The following is a 14,602-nucleotide window of genomic DNA, read 5'->3' as shown; positions in this document are numbered from 1 at the left end:
TAACAAAATACCTGTGTGTGAGTGTACCTTCCGCTACTGCCAAAATATTGATTTACTTTCCAAAGAGAGCTCACTAAGTATTTGCTAAAGTAGCCCTCACAAGACAACTCAGCGCCACGCACGCGCACGCCCACAGAGGATGAAATGAGATTACGCATCCGAAGCATCTCGCACAGGGCCAGGCGATGAATCCGAAATCAATGTTCGTTTCTCGCTCTGCTTTCCTTTCTTTCCCCGCTCATACTTCTTCCCTAGCCTTTCCCTTCTCATTTCACAATTTGGATGATTCCGCTCTCCTCCCTTACCTGATATCTCACTCAGGTGGGGTCGTGGTATGCCCAGGAAGGGTGAGCGCAGGGAGAATTACGGAAGGATCGCATAGGATCTCTGCCAGTGGCTGTTTCACTCACAGGCCAGCTTGGTCTGTGTTGGATAAAAAGCGCAGAGGATGCTTTACAAAAAGCCTACCGCTGGCGAGTGCCACAAGGTTGAAGCTCTCAAGGCTTCCACATGAAAAGGAAATAGAGATTCTATATTTATCTTCTTCATCCCCCAATAATGGCATTCAAAATCAAAGAAGCCTGTGTGAAGATATTAAGTTTTTAGAGCGGTTAGACACAAAGCTTCAACAATGATATCGAAAGGGAAGAGAGAAAATGCTATTCCCAGAGGCAGAATGAGATATAAAAGACTCCAAAGGTAGAGCAGAGATTAAAGCGTCTATGATGCACAGTGGACAAATGTTCTGACACCTGAAAAAAGCAACAAAATTAGGTGTTTAATATGGCTTGAGATATGATTCAAATATGCAGCTGGAGACAAGGTCTTAGATACAGAAAACCGTGGAGTTTGAAAGTGATTGAAACCATGATTTTGCAGGTGATACTTGTTTCCAGATTATCCAGATGAAATTGGGAAATATAGAGTTAAGTCCTCACATTAGGGATAAAGAACAACTGCTCCATACAATACCACTGACTGGCCCTCGAATAAGTAACATTTATTGAATGTTAACTGAGCGCCAGTGAATTCTTTAAGCACTGTGTACACACACGCGCGCGCGCACACACACACACACGTATAAATACTATATAATAAATATATATATATTGATTAACAGCAATAAGCCTAAGAAGTACATTCTTTTTTTCCCCCTATTTTATTAGTTAGGAAACTGAGACTTAGAGAATATACTTAACTTGTGTAAGGTTGTCCATCTAGTAAACAGTGGGGCTGGGATGTGAACTCGGGCGTCTAGTTGGCTATAGGATATTAGACTTGATGGACAACCTTGGCTTTTCTTTTGTTTCTGAGTTTCTTTCATCTTTTGGGTGAGCATAGCCTAAAATCACTTTATGAATCAGTGTTTTGCTTCCCCATCTTCTTGTCTATCTGAATTTTTTTTACACAGTCTCTCCTTTGTAAATATTTGTGGCATCATAATTTTTTGCTTGTATATCTGTCTCTCCCTCTAGGTTGCAAACACTATGAGTAGCTTATGTGCATTTGGTTCTAAAATGCTTATTGAATGAATGTATGATCAGACTAACTACATGATATTTGTACATGTCTAATTCCATCTGATAAAAGCTACTCATTTAAAGTTGCCATAGTTTCAGCGATTATCAAAAATTCTATTTATGTCTAGTCTCTCAGTCTCTCAGACGAGCTCTGATTTAGTGTGCTAGCATACATCCACAGGCTTCTCCCTCCTACTAGGAATGGTTTAGGCCAGTGTAGGTGGAGAAGAAGCAAAAACAGCATCCTGAAAAGCGCTGACGAACACACTGCCTTGTGTTGCGACATTGTCTAGAGTGCTCCTGCTGCCACTCCTCCCAGGGCTTGAGGATTGGAACTCGAGGGTAGACGGAGTTCTAAAGATGATAGAAATGTTCTCTTATGCGTGTTGGTTCCTATAGAAACAATCTTTAGCTCTATCAAAGAAATCCTGATAACTCGTGGTCAGAGAAAATGTGCGGTGAATTACAAGGACGCCAATATTAACCGCCGCGTGGAGACCCTCACAAGACGCAGCTCGCACTTCTGAAAACCTGATGTGCATATTGAGATACTATCACTCACCCATCAGACTGATGAAATTTACAGTGTTATAGTGAAAATGTTGTCAAGTATGTTGAGAAAAGAGAACTATTAATCCACAGACTGGGAAGTATACATTGCTACAAACACTGCAGAGAGCGCTTTGTCAGTTTCTAGTGATGGCGACGATGCACACACCTCTGGCCAGTTTTCGGCACGTGCCCTATTCTCTTAAATGTACGTGAGGAAAAATTACAAGGATGTTCATATAGCACTGTTTGTGCTAGAAAAAAAAGAGTTGGAAATGACCTAAATGTCCATCAACAGGAGTGTGGACAAGTAAATTGTGAAATAGTCACACAATGCTGAAAATAATGGCTACAGATATCAACACTCAGGAATCTCAAAAACATAATATTGTGTGAGAAGCAAGTTGCAGAAGTGTATATACCGCATTTATATAAATGTGGAAACCTTGTGAAACTATATCACATTGTTTATGAATACATTTATATGTAGTAAAAGTAGAAATACATGCATGGGAATGACAGACATCAATTCCAGAGAGCAATCATCCTTGAGGGAAGGAGAGGAGATGTATTACAGAAACGGCACAATGACGATGTTTTTTTATCCAAGCCAGTTGGCAGAAACATTGGTATTCATTGTTTTAACTTTTCGTATCTTTTTGGATAATTTAGATAAACACTTCCAAAGGTAAAAGGAACGATCACCAATAGAGGTCTTAACATTAAGAATAGCAAGCAAAGAATCTGAGTTTTTGAAATGAACGTAATGGGCATAGTGTTCCATAGAGAGAGAGAGAGAAAAACCTCAATACGAGATTATAAAATAAATATTACGATGAGCAATATATTCAACCAGAAGCTGACTTTTACATTGCAGTCCAGAAATTGCCCTCGATAATACTGTGAAAGGGTTGTAGGCCACATGGCTGCAGTTGTTGAGATAGCCCTTTCTTTGACGCTAGATGTTCTGATGCAAAATTTGGGAGGCGCTCACAAAGAGACGAATGAAACGGAATTGTCTGGAGAAGCGTAAAAGCACTCCTCCCTCGCCCAAGAATTAGCTGTAGTTAATTTTAGTCTGCTCATTGCCAGTATGTAGTGTGGCGAGAAAATTAGCTCATAGTTTTATTTTGTTTTCATTATCTTTTCACATTAAGTCTTTGGCCCCAGGCTAAATAAAGAAGTATTTTTTTCTAATTTGGGTGCAAGGGAAAAGCTTAGGCCTCTGGTCCTCCTAAACACAAGCCGGCATGGAGTGAGAGCTTACGCTCTTCTAGAAATTTAACGCATATTAGACTTTAGCATTCACTTAAAGTTAAACACTTGTCATCTTCCTGATGAATTGTAATTATAGAAATTCTGTGAAGAACTTGAGATGAGCTTTCAAATAACTTTATTATTTAATATCATCTTAACAATGTCTTTTTAAGTAAGAAATCCACAATAAACACCTACATTACAGTAGATTATTCCCACATTACATTGTCCTTGACTTTCCGTCCCTGTGTTAGGGACTAGAGATAGCATGCTATTACATACTTTCTCTCATGAAGAGCTAGTTTCTTTTGGTATTATGGGAAAGTATTTTAATCAAAATAGAAATTTGTGAAATATTTATAGTTCCTAGCCTTGCAATATTCTTGAAATCCTATGAGAAATATTTTCTAAATTTAACAAGTATGAGACTTGAATGGGTCCGGCAACCAAACTAATAAACCCTGATTTTCTCAATAGAAATGTGGAATTCCATTTTCTCACCATTTTCAAGGCTACATTAGCCCTTCGATATTCCACCTGAATATTTAATAATGCCTTACGTATCTCTATTTCACATGTTGTCAGTTTTATCGAGCTTCTCCCACAGCCTAGGGAAGAGTGCTTGAGATATTACCAGTTCTGACCAATCAATAAAGATTTTCTGGAAAAAAAAATGTCATTGGGAGTTATACATAGAGCTTTTATAATCTGAAAGAAAAAGTACCTTGATCAATTAAAATTAAATCACTATGTTGTTTGTTTACAGTTACAAAATGTCCGACAGCCTCTGGAAAGAAGTAAAGGTATTCTTGAATATTTATCATTTGAAACCAAGTTAGAAATCTTTAGCAACTTTGAAATGTTGAAAGTCAATGTATTTGAGGGTAAAATGTCTGAAACCTGATTTGTAGAGATCCCGCTAGTCAAAGCTTCAACATCTATAGAAGCCCACAGGGTATCTGGAAAGATGAGAGACAGAGTTGAACATTTTTATGTCAGTTCTCCAAGCCTGATACATTTGCCATAGGATATGCTAATTGTGAAAAGTATCATAAATATAAAAGTGCATATGCACAATTCAAGCAATATATAAAGTCAGCTACTGTGTATTTACTAACCAGGTTAGTACTAGAGCATCACTCTCGCTTGGAAGCCTTCTGCAGATCCCTCCTTGACACCACCGTTCTCCCCGCTCCCCTTCAGAGGTGCTCGTGATCCTGACTTTTATGTTACTCACGTTTCCCTGCTTTTCTGTATAGTTCTACCACATGTACATGGATCCCTAAGCAGTAAACTGTTTGGTTTTGAAAAAGTGAGAAGCAAGTTCAAATCTAGCTGTGTAAGTAAAGGTAATATCGCCTCTGTCAGAAAGAAGCTGCCCAGAAAAGAGAAACTGTCCTGAGCTTGTGAGTCTGGTCTCAGTTTCTGACGATTTACAAGAACGTCCTCTGAGGAAGTCGGTGGGCAAGGTCACGAGTGAGTCCTAAGAAACACAGGGCTCCACCACAGTAGGGACGCCTGGCAGTACTTAAGTGTGGACCAGATCCTAATTATTGGGCAGGACTCTGGTTTCTCCCTGGGAGAACCAGTTGCTCTGTTTTTTGTTTTATGTTTTTCAGTTCAATAGAGACTATATCTTAAGAGATGTTCAAAATATGTGTGTGTGTGTATATGTATACACACACACATATATGTATGTATGTGTGTGTGTGTGTGTGTGTGTGTGTGTGTGTGTGTGTGTGTAATGTATTTGGCAGTGATGTGAGTGTCCACAGGTAGGGAAACGAGGCAAGTGGAGAAGAAATTTCACTAGCACATAGTCAAAAGAAGCCTGGTATAGACAGGAATCTTGGCCAGGCTCACCAGGCAGTCTGTCCTCGGGTTAAGAAGAGAGGACACAGCAATGGCCATGCTCATACTACTCTTGCATGCACCCTGTCTGGCCCTCCGTACCTGGTGCACACCTGGACTCAAAAAACACCTCTTTATGCTCCTGGGGATTATTTTTCCGCTGAGTCTTATGTTGGGCATCCTGTTTTCTGTGTCCCTTGTACTCCTTTTTCTTAGTTTCTCTCTTAGAGAGGCATAATTGATGGGAGTTTTTCATCAGATCTCGCAGTGTCTATAGCTTATCTTCATGCTGATGGTTGAGCTGAGCACAGACTCCAGGTTGAAAATAGGCTTCTACAAAATACTGTGGACATTACTCCATTGTTTTCTTGCTTGGAATGTTGTTGAGAAGTCCAACGTCATTTGTAACTCTGATCTTTTGTTTTTAATCAGGTTTTTTCCCTCTCTAACATCTTGTGGAACCTTCTTTTTTTTCCCTCTAGCCTTCCAAAATTTCATAATGATGGTCCTTGGTATAGGTCAGTTTTTATTCAAAGTTTTCAAATTTTATTATGTTAGGAACTTGCTGCCATGCTGTCAACTCATGTCTTTCAGGCCTTTGTGAATTATTCCTAATGTTCTTCTCTCTGTTTTCTAATGTTCTTTCTTTCTGGAATTCCTACTGGAATTCATTCGTAGACAGATCCTTTAATTGTATTTTTTGTCTCATATTTACTGTTTTCTTATATCTTGTTCTACTTCCTGGGAGATTTCAAGTAACTTAATTTCTTTTTCATTTTTACTTTTAACTTCAAAGAGTTCCTTTCTTTTCCTTGAGTAGCCCTCCTGCACCTTCATAGGGCATCTTATGCTTGTGTCATGGATGAAACAACTTTTTAAATGTTTTTTAGGATGTTAGTTGTCAATAACAGGGATTTAAAAATCGATTTACATACAATAAATGCACTCATTAAATGCAAAAAATTAATAAATGCACCCACTTTAAGTATACTTTAAATGAGTTTTTCAAAAATGTATAAATTTGTGTAACCACCACCATTAAAATATAGAATATTTCCATCATCCTCTAACAGTTCCCTTCTTTATTTCAGTCAATTTCTACTCCTATCCTTGGTTTCAGGCAATTACTGATCTGCTTTCTGTTACTATAGATTAGATATATATGCCTACAGTTAATAATAGAGTTTTACTTTTTACCCTAAAACAATGTTTCTTCCAAATTGCTTTTAATTTGTTTTGTTTTTGCTTCACTGAGAGTGTTTTATTCTCTGTCTTTAATGTAGAGGCTTTTCAAAAATGTCCGGCCATCCTTGGTGGTCCGCTCACTATCAGGAGTGGGGGATTAACAAAAGACCCAGAATAGCCAATGCAATCCTGAAAAAGAAGAACAAAGCTGGAGGCATCACACTTTCTGGTTTCAAGCTACTATGAAACTATAGTTATTAAAGCGGTGTGGTACTAACACAAAAACAAATGAATAGACCAATGGAACAGAATCAAGAACCCAGAAATAAACCCAGACACATGTGGTCAACTAATATTTGACAACAGAGCCAAGAATACTCAATGGAAAAAAGATAATCTCTTCAATAAATGGTGCTGGGATAATTGGATATCCACATGTACAAGAACGAATGAAACTGAACCCATATCTTATACCACACACAAAAATCAATGGATTAAAGGCTTACATGTAAGACCTGAAACCATGAAACTTCTAGAAGAAAACAAAAACGAGGCTCCCTGGTCTCGGAAATTATTTTTTGAACATGACACCTAAAGCCCAAGCAACAAAATTAAAAGCAAGTGGGACTACATCAAACTGAAAAGCTTCTGCACAGCAAAAGAAACTATCAATAAAGTGAAAAGACAACTCGCAGAATGGGAAAAACTATTTGCAAAGCATGTATCCGTTAGAGGTTAATATGCAAAATATGTAAAGAACTCACAACTCAATAGCAAAGATCAAATAACCCAACTTAAAAAATAACAAAGAATCTGAATAGATATTTCTCCAAAGAAGATATACAAAAGAGCAACGTATATACCCTGGAATATTGCTCAGCCATTTAAAAAAAAAATGAAATCTTACCATTTGCAACAATATGGATGGACTTAGAGTGCATTATACTAAGTGAAATAAGTCGGACAGTCAGACAGAGAAAGACAAATACCATATGATTTCACTTATATGTGTAATCTAAGGAACAGAAGAAATGAGCAAACTAAATGAAAACAGACTCACGGACACAGAGAACAAACTGGTGATTGCCAGAGATGAGGGAGGCTGGGGGGCTGGGTGAAAAAGGCAAAGGGATGAAGTATGAATTAGTAATTATAAAACAGTCACAGGGACTTAGAATATAGCGTAGGGAATAAGTTAAAAAAAAATAGACCAACATGTACATGAAAAGATGCTCAATATCACTGGTCATTAGGGAAATACAAATTAAAACCACGAGATACTACTTCATACCTGTTAGAATAACCATTATTAAAAAGACAAGAGATAAATGTTGGCCTGAATGTGGAGAAAAGGGAGCCTGTGTACTATTGGTGGGAATGTAAATCGGTGCAGCCACTAAGGAAACAGTGTGGAGGAGCCTCAAAAAGTTAAAAGTAGAATTACCTTCTGAGCCAGCAATTCCACTTCCGCGAATATATCCAAAGCTAACAAAAACACTAAATTGAATACACACACACACACACACACACACACACACACATATACACACACACGAATGTTTATAGCAGCATATTTACAATAGCTAAGACCTAGAAACAACCTAAGCCCCTGCAGATGGATGAATGGATAGAGAAGTTGTGGTATATACATAAAATGGAATATTATTCAGCCATAAAACAATAAGAAAATCTTACTATCCGTTAACAAGATATCGAAGATATTATTCTAAGCAAAATAAGTTGGACAGAGAAAGACAAATACTGTATGATCTCACTTATATGTAGAACTTAAAAAAAAAAAAAAAGACCAAACTCTTAGAAAATAAAATCAGACTTATTACCAGATGTGGAGGGTGAGGGCGGGGGAAGGAAATGGGAGGAAGGTGATCAAAGGGTATAAACTTCCAGTTATAAGATAAATGAGTACTGGGGATGTAATGTATAACATGGTGACTACAGCTAACACTGCCGAGTAATATGGAATAATAATTTAAGAGAGTAAATCCTAAAAATTCTCATCACCAAGAGAAAATTATTTTCTTCTTCTCTTCTTTCTTTTACTTTAATGTATCAATATGAGAAAATGAATGTCAGCTGAGCCTATCGTGGTAATCATTTCCCAATATATGGAGATCATGCCATCACACTGTATGCCTTAAACTGATACAGTGATGTATGTCAATTATTTCTCAATAAAACTAAGGGAAAAGAGTGGAGAATTAAAAAAGATGACTGGAAGATCTGAGCACACAGGGCTTGCTGGCCTTGCAGTTAAGTACAGAGTGGTCAGTGTGGGCTGCTTTTGTGAAACCTCCTGAGGTGAGAGCTTTGGGTGTTTTTCTTGAGCTGATGATCAAAAAAGAGTTTTTCAATCTCCTGCATAGATGAAAGGCTGCTAGTGTCCTCGAAACTGAGTGGAACTAAAGGATTGTGTTTGGGGGTCCTCAGCATTTGTAGTAAATATAGACAGAGTGGATTTCTTTATTTTGGGTAGGACGAGCAGTCTCAAGAGCAGAGACCTCCCCACCTCCCCCTTCACTGTCTCCACCTGCAAATTTTTATGTCGAGATAGAAGACAGGCAGCGGCTTGGAGTGAGGATGGGATTCCAGGGATCTGTGGCTCTTTCACTCAGTCTTTCTTATATAAGCCTCTCCTTCCATCATCTCTGGATATCTGGAACTGGCAGGCTCAGAGGCTTTTGAGAAATCTGTGGTAAACTAGGTTGGTCCTCACTTTTCTCCACCGTCAGCTTACGATTCAGCTTCCTGGGCGCTGCTCAATCAGTTTTCATTTATCTTTCTACTTTCCATCTTCCAATATTTTGTTGTTATTGCTCTCTGTCTGTCTGTCTGTCTCTCTCCTGTTTTCCTCATTCTTGTGGGTTTATGCCTTCTAAAAAGATTCCTTAACTTTACTGCTAAAGATGCGTAGAAAAAGTAAAATTAGCTCCATGTGCTCTTTCTGTTCTCTTAACTCCTGAATTTATCACTCTGTGATATTTTATGCTTCATTATATGCAAGAAAAGAACCAGTGTGCAGATTCATCAAATATATAAACTCCTACAGAATAAAGCATTCACCTTTTTTGCACTTCTTAGAGTAATTTAGCCGATGGAATATTTTCATAAAATTGAACATTACCCCTATGCTACTTTCCTCATGTAGACATTACAGTTTGGGGGAATGCTGTATTCATTATGCCATTCAACCACTATGATGATCAAAGGGACAATGTTAAAACAACATACTAAGATACGAATTAGGTAAGAACCCCCAGTCAGGATTTTGAAGTACTGAGTTAGGTCCTCTGAAGTCATTACTTTTAGATAGAAGATCACTGCTCCAGAATCTACATTTATTTGTATAGCATGGATTCTAGGCTAAGAGTATTAGTTTCATTGAATTAAAACATGGGTAAAGACATCTGAAAAGTCAGCAGAAATAGGCTGTTTGGGATTCCGTTCCACGAGGGATGACTGGGGTACTTGCAGCAAAGGCTGCGGACCAAGGACAAAGACCCCGTAAGCAGTCCGAGGGCAAAAACCGTGCCTTAGCCCGGTACTAGCCCTGCATCTGATAGGGGTGCATGCCCCCAGAGAGGGGGGCTAAGAATGTTCGCCAGGAACAAATAAAAGGGCCTTTCTGAGCGTTGGGCTAGAACTGTCAGATGAAATACAGAATACCCAGTTCAATTTCAATTTCAAGAAATCGAAATCATTTTTTTAGTGAATTATGTCCCATAAAATATTTAGGACAGACTTATACTTAAAACAAAACAAAACAAAACAAAATAAAACTAGCCATTGTTTATTTGAAATTTTGCTTTAACTGAGTGGCTTGTATCTTTACTTGTTAAATCTAGTGACTACGTTCATAGCTTTCAATCAAGAATCAGAAGTTCTCATAAAGTTTACGTGAAAGAAAGAAAAATTTTAAAAGCTCTAGAAAAGGCAACTCAGAGCTCAGGCAGCCAACACAGTGATTAGAGGCACTTGGTATCTATCAGGCATGAGAGACTAGTACCTCCCATAAGGCATATCCAGAGAGCTTTGTGCCGTTCCAAGAGGTGAAGGGGTGCCCCGCCCAAGTGCCCTTAACCAGCTGGGAGAAATTTTGAAGAATGAAGTTTCTCAGAAGGGCCAAAGGTGTCTGTATCTTTACCATAAACAACAACTTCACTGTGCTCCTTGGGCCAGTGAGACCTGGGAATCTGGGGTTAAACTATAGTGTACCAAGCACAGAAAAATGTCTATAGTAGGGAGTCTAAATTTAGAGATGGCAGCAGAAGCGATTTGCCAAAAGGGCATTAAAGTTAAATGTTACATTTTAAAAAACGCCTTTTTGATAGAACCAGACTATTCGTAAGTATCTTTAATTTTTCTCCAACCACACGCTATAAAATCTATTAGTGTATGTAAGTAAGGATTTAATATGGATTTTCAAAACAACTTTTTTACGTGTCTATTTAAAAAATTTTCTCCACTGTTTCTTCCTAGGAGTACACATGATCAGAGCTTTCTGGCCTTGAGTATTCTCTACAGTATTCACTCTCATTCAGTAACACACCTAAAACCAGAGTGCTACAGTGATCCCCAGACTGGCTGACCGTCTCCCTTCCTGCAGGCTGGCTCCCGCTCACATGATCGGAGAGGGGCGGTCAGCTGCCCTGTGCTTAGGGACTTCTAGAGAAGGCAAGCGGAGAATATCCCTCGGTGAGGGTAATAAATCTTGGCATTCTTTTTTCATTTCCTTCTTTCTCTTATGTTCAGACTTCTGTTGACCTAGGATTAAAACTCTGATTTCGATTTATTTAAAAGGGTGACCCTTTTCAAAAAGAAGCAACTAGTAGGCTAAAAACCAGCCTTCTGCTGTGCCTGAGTAGCCTCAGCATCCAGCCTCCCAGGCTGTGTCCGCAGCCCTCGGCCATGAGGCGTCTAATGGCCTGTTTCTCTCCTCCCTCTGCCGCGTGTTCTATGTAACTGCTCCTTTTTTTTGAGAAGGATTGTCTAGATCAGTGATGGAGCAAAGGAAAATAAAGGCATAATAACGGTATCTGTTGCCTAACAGTGTTTTCTGTAGTCACTTTTCAAGTTAAAATTTTTTGCATATAAATTTATATATATATATATTAGATTCCTTCCCAGTAATTTTTAAATCTTGTCATTGGACATTTTAATCACAGACTCTGGCCTTTTCATGTTTTATCTTAAGCTAAATAGCTTCAGCTTTGGGACGGTTACCCATTATACTATGAGAGATGATATCGTACAGTCGTTGACACTACATAATAAAAACCTTATCGAGGGATTTATTTTTCACGGAAGAATAAACCTTACGAGTGCAGGTAAAACACGGGTAGCGCTCAGCAGTCGGCTGGGCTTTTGCCGTTTAAGCCCAGGCCTGCCCTCCCCGGGGCTCCCTCCCTCCGTCCTTTCTGTGTAAGAGGGATCCCCCAGGGATTTAAACGGCTTTCTGGATGTCCTTTGCGGAGTAGAACCCACTCTGCCTCTGAGTCTTCACTCTTCTTTTATTAAAAGTAGGGACTAAGGGAACTCTGGCCTCTTGACCACTTCCCTTATTTAATTATTCCAGGTCACTCAGCACGTGGCCCACAAGTCATCCCCATGCCTAGTGACGACACTTCAGTTGAACCAGGGGTTCTTGAATGGGGACAATTTCACTCCCTCTCCCCAGGAGACATTTGGTAATGTCTAGAAACATATCTGACTGTCACAGTTGGAGGAAAGGGTGCAATTACTGGGATTTATTGGATAGAGGCCAAGGATGCTGCGAACCATCCTACACCGCACAGGACAACGACAATCTTCCTCCCACAACAAAGCATCATGCAGTGCAAATGTCACAGAGTCACTCTGGAGGAGTTCTGAATTAAACCGAGGAAGGGGGATAATCAGGCTTCTCTTCCTCACCTTTCTTAGGTGAACTCTCATGTTTCCACATTTATTCCTCAAACTCAGAATGGCGAGGCCTCAGTTTCTCCAGCTGCGGCCAACTTCCAGCCCCTGTACAACTCCCAGCCCAGAGGCAAGTGCTCAGGAAATGGTGGTCCCCTCTCCATCCTTAGCCAGCTAACCTCGGTTAAGGCAAGTCCAGTCTGATGTCCACAGCCCAGCAGAGAAGACAGCATCTGCCCCCTCAGCATCCTTGCCTGGAACCCTTCCCATTGGTATAACAGGAAGCCACCAGGCAGAGTTTGAGAATTTATTTTACGACTTGAAAAATAATCAATAAGATTAACAGAGCAAAAAAGAAAGCTGTATTAAACCATACTTCCTGACCACTGTTCAGAACGCTTTCTCTCATGCCAGATCCCGTGATCCTGGTACACGTGTTATGCCGAACAGATTGGATATAGCGGCTGGTGATTAGTTTTGTCTTACCACCATTCTTATTTTCCTCTGGTACATAAAGTTAGAGAGTTACTGCTTATACACTCAGCATTCAGTTCGAGTTGGAGAATACAGACACCGTGCACTGAGACACCTCTGTCGGGGAAGCTGTTCTCATTTAAGTGGGAATCAGGGCTGGGCTCGCCAAGACAGAGGGTTTTCCTGGAGCTTTTTAAGGGAAAGGAGAGTCTACAACAGAGAGGCTGCGGGGGTGGACCAGCCAGCTTTTATTCCTTTTCTTAAAAGATGCTTTTAGTTTGCCATTTCTCAAATAGGACTAAAAGTTTGCTTGGACATTAAAAATGATAATAATAATAATAATTATTAATAATAATAGCTAATATTATTAGCTATTAATATAAAGCACTATCACAAGTGTTTTATAGCATTATTTTATTTGTTAGATTTTATTCGGCTTAACATTTACCCAACAATTACCATATGTCAGGTTTGGTATGGTGATAAGCACTGGGCATTTGCAGTCATCAGATTTCCAACACTTGATTTAAGTACTAACACACACAGGCACTACAATTTGCATGCGATTTCAGGGGCATTACAGAGTTCCTGAAATCCCTAATGTCTGTATTTTATATGCTAATAATTCCCAAATATATGCCTTCATCCCAAATTTCTTCTCTAAGATTCATCCCAGAAGGCCCTATTGGTTACTGAGTTATTTCCATCTGGACGTTTCCCAGACACTTTTAAATAAGCAAGAACACAGCTGACCTAATCATCTTTCACCCTCAAACCTGCTTCTCCAGCTATGTCCCTATTTAATAAACAAAAACGAAATTCATCCAGTCCTAACTAGCCAGAATTTGAGTCACCTTCAAGCCCTCCCTTCCCTGACCATCACATTTAAAAGCTGCCATGTCCTGTTCATTCTCTTTATTCACTGTCTCTGTGATTCCTCCCCTTCGTGGCATCTCCACTGCCAAACATGGCACCGACCCCCGTCATGCTCCACGCGAATGACTGCAACATCCTGCCCGCTGGTCTTCTCATCACGATTTGCCTGCAGTTCATTCTGCGAGCTTTAAGACCCTGGCTTCTGTCAGAGGAGCAACCATGTCAATCCCAAAGCTTTGTTCCATCCTTTGGATAAATCCCAAACCTGTCAATTCTTTTTGCGCCCTTCCACTCTCCTAAAAACCCGTGCTGTGCCCACATGGAATGTTTTCTAATTACTTGATATGCCCTGGGGTGCCCTTCCCTGGACCCTCCCACACACTGCTGCCTCTCCCTCGAGCTCCCTTTTTTACTATTCCCAGTCATCTGACCACCGTCTACTCTTCCTAAGTGTCTGCTTAGTATACCTTTCCCAGAGAGGGCTTTTATAATCTCCAGGCTAGATTAGCCACAGGAGCCTCGACTTCCCCTAACCTACCCTTTGTGTAAGTTACTTTAAAGACTTTTTGGCACAGTTTTAGGTTTATAAGAAAATTGGGAGGAAGGTACAGAGATTTCCCATGTACTCCCCACCCCCACACCGGAATAGCCTCTCCCATTATCAATGTATTCACCAGAATAAAACACTTTTTACCAGGGATAAGCCTACATTGACACATCATAAACACCCAAAGTCTATAGTGTACCTTAGGGTTCACTCTCGGTGTTGTGCATTCTATGGGTTGGGATAAAAGTATAATGACATCTATCCATCATTATAATATCACACAGAGTATTTTTACAGCCCTAAACACCCTCTGGGTTCTGCCTATTCATCCCAGCCCCCTGGCAACTGCTGGTCTTTTAATTTTTCCCATAGTTCTGCCTTTTCCAGAATGTCACATGATTGGAATTGCACAGTGTGCAGCCTTTTC

Source organism: Rousettus aegyptiacus, unplaced genomic scaffold (genome assembly GCF_014176215.1).
Source record: "Rousettus aegyptiacus isolate mRouAeg1 unplaced genomic scaffold, mRouAeg1.p scaffold_m13_p_15, whole genome shotgun sequence".
Classification (NCBI taxonomy): domain Eukaryota; kingdom Metazoa; phylum Chordata; class Mammalia; order Chiroptera; family Pteropodidae; genus Rousettus; species Rousettus aegyptiacus.
This window is presented reverse-complemented; position numbering follows the sequence as displayed.